The following is a 13112-nucleotide window of genomic DNA, read 5'->3' on the forward strand; positions in this document are numbered from 1 at the left end:
TCACATTGTTTTCCAAGTTAGAGCGACTAAAAATTAATGTGAAAACCATACTTAATAAGATGACACATATGATACTGTGCTTTTCCAAAGTAAAGAAATATATTTGATGTAATATTTTTATGAATCACATTTGATATCACAAAATAAACTTTACTGGACAAAAAAAATTGTTAAAAAATCTCAGAAAAAACCAGACATAATGAAAAGATAGACATCGTGTACAAATAATGTTAAAATATTGTCACAGGTATGGAAATGTATCATTTGAATATAAAAAATGTTATAAAGCAAAAGGTTGTCAAAATACAGGAGAGTTATTTTGAAACATATGCAAAACCAAGATCATGAAGTAGTGGCAACTCTTTCTAATGTATAACAGATATTGAAATGCCATGGGGGAAATGAACAGAAGTATCTCCTGAAGTGGTAGTGACAAAGTATGGAGGTGGTTTTCAGAAATTCAAGGGACATAGCTAATTAATTTACCACCTCCTTCAAATAAAAGTGAGACTCTCTTGGGAGAATCTAAGCCCATTAGCAGACACATCTTAGAGCAGTTAATGAAATGCTTCATATTTCAGCAGAAAAAGATTTCAACAGTAAAAATGACATAGAAATCAGAAGCATACTTTGCTGTGACACTTGGTAATTGACATTTTCCCAGTGACCACAAGTGTGAGATCTTCGTGAGACTGATGTTCCCCAGCTGCATGAATATCTGCACTCTCATTCCACCAAAGAACATAAACTCTGCTGGGTGCTCTGTATTCTGGGTGGAGAACTGCAACCAATTCTGTGGTAGCCTAAATCAACATGGGCATCCACCACCGTTTTAAACTCATCACCCCACAGAGCTGGCCCAGCAGGCTTCATCTGGAAAATAACTGGCTCATAGACTCCTCTGGGTTTTTTTTTCTATTTTGCACTATGGTACCCCATAAATAATCTCAAACTCTTGCTTGTCAATGAGAGCCAAATCTGGAATAAGAAATTGTTCTTGGCATTCCTTATTCTTGGCCGAGCCTTTCTGAACTTCAGCTCAAGGAGCAAAACTATCATACTTCCAAACATGAAACACTTTATCCATTACGCCTCCAAATTCTGCACTCCAGAATCCAACCAAATCAGAGTGAGCTGTCGAAAGATGAATGGTTTTCCTAATATTTTCCAGAAACTCATTTATCTTTGAGGGTTTAAGGCAATAACTATGAAATTCATAGAACGTTCCATCATATTGTCGGGGGGCCCCCATAGCAAAAGATGAACGGATCTGAGGGGCAGGTGACCACGTGGCCAGAGCCCTAGTCAGGCCACCTTGGAGGACAAGCGTGGCAGGGCTTTGGGTGCTAAGAAGGGCAGCCAGTCAGTGGTCCTCCTGGCACTCCTCCTTTTACGGCTTCCCTAATGGAAATCAAGACCGGGCTAATTTTTAAAAGAGTAAATATCGGGACTTCCCTGGCGGCACAGTGGTTGGGAATCCGCCTGCCAATGCGGGGGACACGGGTTCGATCCCTGGTCCGGGAAGATCCCACATGCCGGAGCGGCTGGGCTCGTGGGCCACAGCTACTGAGCCTACATGCCACAACTGCTGAGGCCCGTGCGCCTGGAGCCCATGCTCCGCAGCGGGGGAGGCCACCACAGTGAGAGGCCTGCGCACTGCAGTGAGGACTGGCTCCCGCTCGGCACAACTGGAGAAAGCCCGTGCGCAGCAATGAAGACCCAATGCAGCCAAAAATAAATAAAGTTCAAAAATATAAAAATAAATTAAAAAAAAAAAAAAAGCAACCAGTCCTATGAAAAAAATTACATGAGAATAAGGGAATATAGTGATGGAGGATGAGGGCCTATAAAAAAAAAAGAGTAAATATCTTTTAATACTTAAAAGATAATAATTAAACATAATTACGTGTGCCAATATCATTCTTATAAGGCAAGCTTTACCAAAGGAATCTTGTTTCTGTGTTGAGAGGCTATGAAGGTAAGTCAACACTTTCCTGGGTCAAGATTTCAAGACGCCATTGTCAAGCTATCCCCTATGGACAATATAGATAAACTTGGACTGAATGCCGGTTAAGTAAGGAAGTTTCCTAACTAGCTGAATGGCTGAATGTATATGCTGTTGATGAACTCAATTCTGTCTGAAGAAACGTACTGTGTGGTAAGGGGGGCTGGGGTATGCTTTTCTTGCATAAACCATATATTTGGCACATTTTTAATGACTCATATAGATACACAGAAATCAGCTACATATTTTGATGCAATCAGTTTTGAAGATATTTTGACAGCCCAGTGAAACAATTTAATTTTAAAGAATTTTTCTCAAGTGCCTATTAACATAATTACATACACACTCACTTCCTGATCTTCATCCCACTTCTGAGTGAATTTTAGAGGGGCAATAAGGTCAGATTCAGGGGTGAGATGAGGCTTTGCGACATTCATTATTCACGTTGCTAGGGCATGAAAAAAGATGTGTTTATATTTTGATGCACCCATTTCGATATGACCAAATCAAAGTAGTCACATCAAAATCCTTTTCCAGATCTGATTTCCGTACATTTATCTGCATCACAGATTTTGGAACTCTATAGCACTAAGGATCTACCTCTTCAATACCCCGTGAGACATTTACTTTCCAGGTTGGCAATAATTCATTGTGCTTCTAACATACTTGAGGACAGAAAGATGGAGGCTGGTGTTAGAGTCAATATTTGCTAGATCTCCACCAAGTCAAATGTCATCTTCTTGCCTTTTGGAATACAAGTAAAGACGGCATATCATTCCAGGTTCTTTGTAAGTAATGGAAATAGACCCTGGCTGACAAAGCCAGAAAGGACTTTATAGGAAGGCTACTGGGGAGGGCTTTCAGTAGCAGAAAAGTCAAACAACCAGGTCTTGGGAAGGCCCACGGTCAGAGTAGCTCCAGGGAGCTCAGTAGAGAACCCAGACACAGCTTCTGTAGGAAGTACCATCAGTAGCTTCAGTTCCACTGGTCATCTGTCCCTCTGTGTCTCTGCCCAAGTTTCAGATCTTGTCTCATTGCCCCCTGTCCTGTGATCTGGACTATTGGGGTCACGTGGATGGAGGAGAGCAATTTCCCCAAGGGAAAAGGAAGGGCACAGTTATCAGAAGAAAGGGGCAGTGTGCAGGAAAAGAAAGAAAAAAATAGACCCATCAAAGACCTGAACTTCAGTCAAACACTCATTTTCAAAAATACAGGTTTGGCCTCACCTGCTTTATGTAAGTAAGGGGTTTAGTTGGCTGCAAGCACAATAAGAGTGCTCACACAGCCTTGGCGGTCCCAGCATCAGTAAGACGGCACCCTTTCAGAGGTTCCAGCACAGCCATGGGACCTTCGCCATGGCCCCCCTGGGTGGCCCTCCTCTGTGATTCTGGTCTCTGGGACACATCCTCTCATTCATTCTCCACCTCTAGGAATGGTAGCTGCTTCCTGTAATTACGAATGTCTGGGTTATCTCACATTTGCCTTTTTGCCCTCTTTGTCCTTCTGTAGCTATGTAAAAAGCTCCTATGTTAATTTCCCTCTACTGGAAATGTTGAGAGTATTTCTATCTTCCTTTCTGGAGTCTGACTGATGCAAATGCTGAAAACCCAGATGATGTCCACAGTAGGATGTTTGGTGAGGGAGGTTGATACCATGTGGTACTTGGAATGCATGTCTTGTTCCAAGGAAGACTTAGGGAATGTGATCACCAGCTTCAACTATCTGAAGAGCTTTCATCTGAAAAAGGGATTATATTTATCCCCTGTAGTTCCAGAGGGCAGAACTAAGATTAGTGAGCAGAATTTTCAAGGAAGCAGGTTTCAGCTCAAAATAAGGAACTGTCCTCTAAGCCCTTGAACTGCCCCCAGTGGAATGCACTGGGCAACTTTTACTGGGGGTTAGTCAAGCAGAGGATTGGTTTTCATCCCTCTGAGACACTGGAGAGGTGCCCACCAGAGTGACATGCTGGGCCAGATCAACTCTTGAGGCCCAAAAATCCTCCTACAGAATCTGTAGGCTTTAATTAAAGATTTAGTCATTTTCTATTGGAGCTCGAGGACAAAGCTGGGGTGCTTGGTGACCTGCAGAAAACAGTATCAATTATCCTCTAAGATTTATCTAGGCTCCAGGGTACTTTAAAACAACCACTCTTACTCTAAGACTGAAAAATTCAACTTCCCACCATTGTAGACCCAGCTGAAAGCGGACACCCATTAGCAGGAAGATTCCCTTCATTTGCTCCCCTCTCTGCTTCTACTGGGTTCACTCTGTGTCCCTGTGATTTATGCCCAGAGGTCCTTTGGAGGAGCCAAAGGTGACTACAGCCCACAACTAATGGAATCAAAGGATTCGAGCGTTCTGGAAAGACTTGCTCACCCTTGTGAATCTCCTTTGATGGATCCAAATCCCTGAGGCTGAGGCTTCCCATATCAGTCCTGGATTCACAAGGATGGGCAGACAGTTATGAGGGAACCAGACAAGTCTTCAAAACCTTTATGAGATTATCTTCCTGCCAGTTTGAAAATCCCACCGCCTTTCCAATTCTTGCTACAGCTGTCAATAACTTGTGCACATCTGTACAGCCCGCCCTTCTGCTGTTCGGGGGACACGAGTCTCAAAACAGCCCTTCTCCATACACCAGTTTTCCTTTCCTGGAGCAAAACACCCTTCAATCGCATTGTGGCAGTTTGGGGGGTAGGTGGGGGGAAAGCCATTCGCCTTTGAGCCCTGCTAAACCAAATGTAGAAACGTAACATTCTAACCTCTAATACGCTCAGAAAATGGTAACTTCTAGCACACTAAGAGAAGTGTTCTCTTCCCTTTTCCAATGGGAACACTGGAGGAGAGAGGAAACACAATAAGTAACCCATGGTCAAAACCCCAGATATAACAGTACCAGAAATTAAACTTCATTTTGACCTAGTCCAGGGATGCTCCCCTCACTCACACCATCTTATTGCTTCAAACGATCCTACATTATAAGAGAGAAATCCATAGAATTAAGAGTTTTGGTGGCTCAGCCCAGCTTTCCAGCGAGCACGGGTTCAAACTGACAGCAGGCCACCGGTGACCGGGAGGTTGCCCCTTTTGCCAACACAACCCTTCGTGGATCATTTTACTTTCCATCTGCTTCCCCTAAATTTGTCCCAATATTTTTGTCATTTTGACATTTGTCATACGTGTTACATTATTAATGCCTGGCTTGCATGTCCGCAACTGCCCAACTCTCCGGACTCCTGCCATGGTTTAGGGAGCCCAGGGTGCAAAGCATCTTAAAACGCAGACACACCTGTATGCCTAAAAGTCCAACACGAGCAAAGAATAATTTTGAGTTCAACAATATCCTCTTCCCACAGCCTGTCCCCAAAAGTAGGGCTGTAAGGCCATGTTCTCCTAGTGAAAAACTGTTGGTTAGAGCCTGGTGCTGAGGGCAGCAGAGGGCAGGAAGAGAGAATATCATGGTGTAGTGGGAGGTGGGATGGAGAATAGAGGGACAGGGGCTTCTCTCATGGATGGGTCCCCCTATGGACCAGCTCTCTTGCTGCAAGTCAGGTCAGCTCGTCTTCCAGCTCAAGAGATTTGAATTGCGATGCTCATCTAATGCTCTCTGTTTCTTCTCCCTCCGACCCCTCTCTGACCACCCCTCATATTGTCCCCCTCCCTGTCCCTTTATGTTCCTTGGCCCTCTCTCTGCCCATCCCCTCCAGTCTGAGGCAGCCACCTGGGGACCCTGCTATCCAATCATTAGCCAGGGCAGCTGCTCTACCAAGCAAGCTCCAGAGATCTGCAGCTGGGAGAATGGAGTCCTGCGTGGAGGAGGGGAGCTGGGGAAGGCCCACCGAACCTTCTCAGGTGGCCAGATGATGCCTAATTAGGCCCCCTGCTCTGGAGGCCTCACCAGATGGGCAAATGCCTGGCAGCCTTAGGGAGCCAGCAAGACGCTGTGGGAAGTCCCAGCGCACGGTTTCCTTTCCAGCTGCCTCTGGGGCTGTGCGGAAGGATGGTTAAAATAGTAATTGGCGCCTGGGGTCAAGGGGCCTCGCTTTTCCCTGCCAGGAGGGGAGATGCTCTGCTGCTCAGTGATGCAAGCCCCGCCACTCCCCTGCCCCAAGGATCCCCTCCACCAGCCTGGAGTCTGAGTTGCTGATGCTGTTGATTGAAACTGATTTTTTTTTTTTTTTTTTTTTGCACGCACACCGGAAGAGTTGGCGCTGGGAACATTTTTCTAAACCTAAACAACGCACACTATGAATTCATGAAAGGTAGAATTAAACTAGAAGGGAAACATGAAGAAAATGCATGGGTTTCATTCTTTCTGTCTCCCCAGCCTACAAATGTGAGCTACAAAGGGCGTGGCAGAGGGAGGGTGAGGCAGCCGAGGGCTTAATTTTGACAAATTGCTGTTTCTGGGCAAGGGAGAGGTCGGGAGCCAGTGAGGAGGCGCGGTGTAGGGGTCCACTCTGGAGGTGCAGATATTTTATATTTCAAGGCATGTCCCTGGCCTGCAAAAGTGAACTGCTCTGTGGTTCCCCTAACCCACCCGGCCACTGCGCCTCTCACTGCCCCTCAGCATGGCCATTTCTACAAGAAAAACATGTCACGGGGGACAGGCAGGGAAGCAGAACCTTTGACCCCCTCCTGCCCCCAAATTCTGCTATTCAGGTGGAGTTCGCCTTTCAGTGGAAAGGCATCAATGGAAATAATGAAGTTTACAAACATTAAAGGGAAAAAAATGCAGGAAACGGAGCTAAAAATGGGCCAAACAACTTCTTTGCCCTTCCCTCTTCCTGCCTTCCCCAGCTCCTTGTGTGACGGCGAACATCTTTGCCTTTGATGAAGAAGTGATAGCAGCAGTGCTTAAGTCCTTGACTCAGAGGGCCTTTTTATAGAAAAGGAAAAGTCAGGAAAATACAAGAAATCTTTTCTGCCTGCCATCACAGCCCTCGCGCCCCCATTTGGGATACCCTATAAGCGTCCATATGGATTCAGGGGAAAAACCCACGTATCTCATTTGGTGGTTTTCTTTTTTAAGCTGTTGGAAAGTGAACTCTCCTGCCCAGTGGCAATTGTTTTCTAGCTATTATATGCAGGGAAAAGTTCCAAAATAAAATGTAATAAGTCTAAGAAAACAAGCATACAAATCATTTATTATAATATTCCTTATTTACCCTTGTTATTAATGTCCCTTGTTTGTGGGACCAATTTGTGGACGGGACAGGCTGTGTATGATTACATCCTCGGCCAGCAGAGAACCAGGTTGGCAGCAGCACGTCTCCGAGCAATCTCAGCTCTCTGCAGTTTCTGGAGTGTAACATATTTTCTGCGGGCTCAGGCTGATACAGTGGACATTAATTGTTAATTCTCCAACAGCCATCTGCTAAAGCGTAGACTCCCTGGAAATCTGGGGAAACAGCGCCACCTAGCAGCCCTAGCGCTAAGTGCTTCAAAGCTGTGTTTGTTGTTGGCTGGGCCGGTGGAAAAGGCAGACCGTTCTTTTGAGGTTGACCAGATTGGAAAGATGGTCTCTCCAAATCCACCTCCGCTACCAATGAGCACAACGAGCTGGCCACAGCCTGGAGTCCATTTTGCTTTGGAAAAGCAGTTCAGCTTAACATTCTGGTTGGATAAGCAAGGTTTCATCAAATTTCATTACCATAGGTCATTTCACCTGTAAGACACTTGGGAGCTACACATTTAAAAAATGAGAAGATGGAGGCCCAAGGAGAACAAGGTGCTTCTTCAAGGTCACACGGCTATTTTATGGTTGAACCAGGCTCAAAAACTAGAACCAATCCTGCCATTCATAAAATGGGAGCCCTTTTTATAGGTTGGGCAGAGATGAAGGTAGAAATGAGACACAGAAGTGAGAGTATCCATCAGTAAGCCAAGGTCTGGGTCTCTCTCTGAATCTAGATATTGACAACTGGGATAAGGCAAGGTGCACAGTAAACACAACGACAGATTTTGGCCCGTGTCTAGGACACAGGCAAACACCATGGACAAATCTTTGAGCAGCCCTGCAAAATGTCACTGAAATGGCTGAAACAAACATTTGGGCTATTCTCCAGCCCAACCTCTCTGTGGTCTGGTCTGTCACATGTCTCCCTAAGAGGAGAAATATTGCAGATTTTAATTTAGGAAATAGGGGTTTTCAGACTCTCCTCCTCTAAAGGCCCTTTGGAGCTTTGACTTCAAATGTGTCAGATGCTCTGTCTCTCTCTCAGGGAGGAACATTGTGGAGACTCAACCTGTCAGAGTGGGAAGGGACCTCGGGGGTGACTCATCCCATGGGGCTCATCCTGAGTGCACATTGGAATTGCCAGAGAAGATGTTAAAAATGTCAGTGCTAGGGTCCCACCCCAGACCAATTAAATAAAATTCTCTAGTGTGGGACTAGGTACGGTAGTCCCCCCTTATCTGTGATTTCGCTTTCTGCGGTTTCAATTACCCACAGTTAACTACAGTTCAAAAATATTAAATGGAAAATTCCAGAAACAAGCTACTCATGGGCTTTAAATTGTATGCTGTTCTCAGTAGTGTGATGAAATCTCGCACCATACAGCACAGGGTCCCCAACCATCGACATCATCATGGCTCAATCCAGGATCACCTGCTCCAGGTGACCTGCTTCTGACATGTGGTCTGAAGGTCCACAGCCTAATGCTATGTCACAATGCCTACGTCATTCACCTCACTTCATCTCATCACGGAGATATTTTATCATCTCACATCATCATAAGAAGAAGGTTGAATTCAGTAGTACAATAAGATATTTTGAGAGAGAGATAGAAAGACTATACTCCCAAACTTGTATTATAGTATATTATTATAATTGATCTATTTTATTATTAGTTATTGTGAATCTCTGACTGTGCCTAATTTATAAATTAAACTTTATCATAGGTATGTATTGGGTGGGCCAAAAAGTGCCTTCGGCTTTTTAAGCAAAAATAAAAGACACATTTTTCATTTTGACCAAGAACTTTATTGAACAACATATTCAGCCTTTTGTTCCACTACCTTCCACCAGTTTTCAGGCAACTTCATAATTCCATCTTCCCAAAACTTTTTACCTTTTTGAGCAAAGAACAGTTCCAGGTGCCTTTTACAGTCTTCCAGGGAATTGAAATTTTTTCCATTAAGAGAATTTTGTAAAGACCAAAATAAACGGAAATCCGAAGGTGCAATGTCTGGTGATGGCAGATGAATCAGAACTTCCCAGCCAAGCTCTAACAGTTTTTGCCCGGTCATCAAAGAAACATGCAGTCTCACATTATCCTGATGGAAGATGATGCGTTTTCTGTTGACTCATTCTGGACGCTTTTCATCGAGTGCCACTTTGAGTTGGTCTAATTGGGAGCAGTACTTGTTGGAATTAATCATTTGGTTTTCTGGAAGGAGCTCATAATAGAGGACTCCCTTCCAATCCCACCATATACACAACATCACCATCTTTGGATGAAGACCGGCCTTCGGTGTGGTTGGCGGTGGTTCATCTCCCTTGCCCCACGATCTCTTCCATTCCACATTATTGTATGGTATCCACTTTTCATCACCATCACAATTTGTTTTAAAAAAGGAACATTTTCATTACGTTTCAGTAGAGAATAGCATGTGGAAATATGGTCAAGAAGGTTTTTTTCGCTTAACTTATGTGGAACCCAAACATCAAAGCGATTCACATAACCAAGCTGGTGCAAATGATTTTCAGTTCTTGATTTGGATATTTTAAGTATGTCGGTTATCTCCCGTGTGGTATAACATTGATTGTTCTCAACTAATGTCTCGATTTGATCGCTATCACCTTCAACTGGTCTACCCAACCGTGGAGCAACGTCCAGCGAGAAATCTCCAGCACGAAACTTCGCAAACCACTTTTGACACGTTCGATCAGTCACAACACCTTCTCCATGCACTGCACAAATCTTTTTTTGCAATTCAGTTGTGTTTTTACCTTTCTTGAAATAATAAAGCATAATAGGCTGAAAACGTTGCTTGTTTTTCTTCCATCTTCAATATTAAAATGGCTACACAAAAATTCACCAATTTCGATAACTCTTCTTTTAAATACACGCTGATATGACAGCTGTCACATACAATCTAACAAAATTGTTTCGAATGAAGTTAAAGACAACTAGGTGCTACTAGAGCCATCTTACGGAAAAATCCAAACGAAACTTTTGGCCCACCCAATATGTATAGGAAAAAACATAGTATATCTAGGATTCAGGACTAGCCCTGGTTTTAGGCACCCACTGGGGGTCTTAGAACATACCTTGCACAGATAATGAGGCACTATTGTATTAGTATGTATGAGGGATTCCAATATGCTACCCAGGTTAAGAATCGCTGGCTTCTGGCCCAAACTTTCCTCTTAAAGATGAGAAAACGGAGGTGCAGAAAGGCAGAGCGGTCTGTCCAGCAACACACAGGGAGCCAATGGCAGAACTGGGACCAGTTTTCTCTTCCTTGTCCTTAGCAGCTTGCTACAGTCCGTTACATCATGCCCGGCTTCAACCAGCCAGATAGCCAGAGTGGTCACAGCCTGCAGACACAGCCCCGAGACAGCCGTCTGTGCATGGGAAGTGCTCTGAACACGGGGCAAACTCAGCATTTAGGAACCTTGAAAGAAGAGATGTTGAAGGATTCTAACAAATGTGAGGGCACTTGGTCATGTTTTTTTTCAACTATGATTTTTGGAACTGAAGAAATAACCACAGAATGGGTCTAGGGCCCCCCCTGGGACCATGGTGAGATGGACCAGAGCCAGACTCCCCTGATCACCTGATTGGTGGTACTTTGGGTCTCCAGCGTCCACTCGTCCCCGACAGTCCGATTACACCCATTGCCCCCATGCGCAATCACCCTAGTACGCAGCCACAGGTCCCTTTAGTGAAGGTCAGAAGGAAGATTCACAGTGTAAACTGTTGGCTGTGCAGCAGGATTTCCAAGGAGACTTGTCCTCCTCTTCATTCAAGAGGCTCTGTGTCTATGAAATAACTCAAGTCTGAGAATTAGTTGAGGGATTTTTTACTTTCTATTGTGGTGATTCTATTCACCAGATCTAGAGCTTTCCCGTTATGCAAATCAAGTAAGGCTTTAATAGCCGGCCCGTGTATTTCTGCTCAAGGAACATAGTGATCAACTAGCCAATTCAATGGCTCTACAGGCCATTCTATTCTGATTACTACTTGGGTTCTGCAAACCCTTACAGTAAACACACCCATCTTGTCTTTAGCAATTAAATACCACCTCTTGATGCTGGGTTTCATCATCCCCACTGAAGTCAGGGAGTCCTGTTCGATGGCAGCTGTCCACACCATCACTTCTGGCCCACAGAGAAGAGCCAGCACAGAGAACACGGGGGCTCCCTCACAAATGCATCTCCCGCACCCTTGGTAAAGGGAGGGCCCTCTGGACCCTCTGAGGGGACGCAGTTAGGAGGTGGGTGAGCTGATCTCATATAATACATCTGCTCCAGCTTCCCCATCCCCCAAAGCTCTGTATACATTCCTCTGTCTCACTGCCCCATCCTGCCCCATATCTCTTGTCAGGAAGGTCTGGCCCAGGACTCATTACCTTACTGTCTTCATGACAATTCAAAACCCCAGAGATTCTAACTTCAACATTATGCAACCAAACCACATCTCCCAGGCTGCTTCTCAAACTTTAAAAGAGCTCCAAAATCCCATTAAACAGAGTGCCCCAGGTTTTAAAGAAATCGCTGATCACAAGCTATGAAATGAAGAATTGCATCAATACCAAAAGTTTAGAAGGGAAGAATGATTCAGGCAATGTTAGCCTAAGATTCTCCAGGATGAGGCTGGCTGTGACCAGGAATCTGCGAGCAGGGCATCAGCATGAATGTTCCAGGCTGGGCTTCCCTGTCCCACTTGCAGTTCCACCTTTCAATCAGGGATGCAGAAAGGAGGGTGGAGGGGAGACAAAGCTTGACCTTGTGAGGCCAAGATGGCTCGAGGGCTCATACCGTTTTGCCCTTGGCTTTGGCCTTTAACATTGCTGAGAGGAAACACAGAAGCTTTATAGGATGGTAGGTATTGGCCACATGGATAAGGTTTTGCATGGGGCTCCCCACTATACCCAGGGATGATGCAGCCTGCAAGCCCTCTATTTGAATTTGGATGTTTTAAACAAAATAACACAGGCTGTCAAAGAATTCATTTCAGGAGTCCTTTTATACTGTCAGCTTATCATGTGGCTCCACCGTGAAACCCTGGGTTGGCTTGGTGTTTCACTCAGAATAGAGCCCAAGGATCCTTCCACGGGGCCCAGGCGCTAAGTGATCGGCGCCCCCCTTCCTCTCCGGCTCATCCCCTATTCCACTCCCTTGCTCACTGTGGTCCAGATGCGCTGGCTTTCTTGCTTCTCTTCAAACATGCATAGAACTTCCCGTGGCCATTCCCTCTGCTTAGCACATCCCTCCACCAGCTCTGCCCCTGACCGTCTTTGATCTTTGTCCAAATGTCACCCGACAGCTTCCCTGACAACCTCCTTCTACACTGCATCCTCCACCCCACTCCTCTGCCTTTTTTCCATTACGGGTCACCTTCTGACATACTGTATACTTCATTTATTTTGATATTGTCTGTCTCCCCCACTAGAATGGCAGCTCCCTGTGGGCAGACATGCTTGTCACTTTTGTCACTGCTGAATCCCCAACCCCTAGAAAAATGCTCGGCATGTGGAAGGGGATCAGTGAATATTTTGTGAGTAAATGAATGAAACTACTATGTGATTGGCTCTGTGGTTGAGCCAATCACAGCTTAATAAATGGGATCCACTAACAGCCAGAGGCAGCCAGTTTGCCTGCCTTTCCTCTCTATACCAAAGTGGAACAGTCGCACAGCAATCAATCCAATCAGTAAGGAATTGCCCAAGTCTGATAAGACACACAGACACTGCAATTAACATTTCTACGGCATTTCTTTTTTAAGTTCTTTAAGTAAAACTACACATGGATGGTTAAAGCAAAATGTTTTCACTCTACCTAAGCTTGCCATATGTCTGTGGTTTAAAAAGTGAATCTTGTCCCACTAATAATGTCCTTCATCATTTTGGTTAGAGGAGGAGGCTTCAAGGAAAAGGA

The 13112-nt window shown here is 44.9% G+C and overlaps 1 pseudogene; it reads right to left on the reverse strand.

Moving 5' to 3' along the window:
- Positions 1-570: 570 nt before the first annotated feature.
- Positions 571-3348, reverse strand: LOC133075111 (protein NipSnap homolog 3A-like; annotated as a pseudogene).
- Positions 3349-13112: the final 9764 nt, after the last annotated feature.

The sequence above is a fragment of the Eubalaena glacialis genome, chromosome 15 (genome assembly GCF_028564815.1).
Source record: "Eubalaena glacialis isolate mEubGla1 chromosome 15, mEubGla1.1.hap2.+ XY, whole genome shotgun sequence".
Lineage (NCBI taxonomy): Eukaryota > Metazoa > Chordata > Mammalia > Artiodactyla > Balaenidae > Eubalaena > Eubalaena glacialis.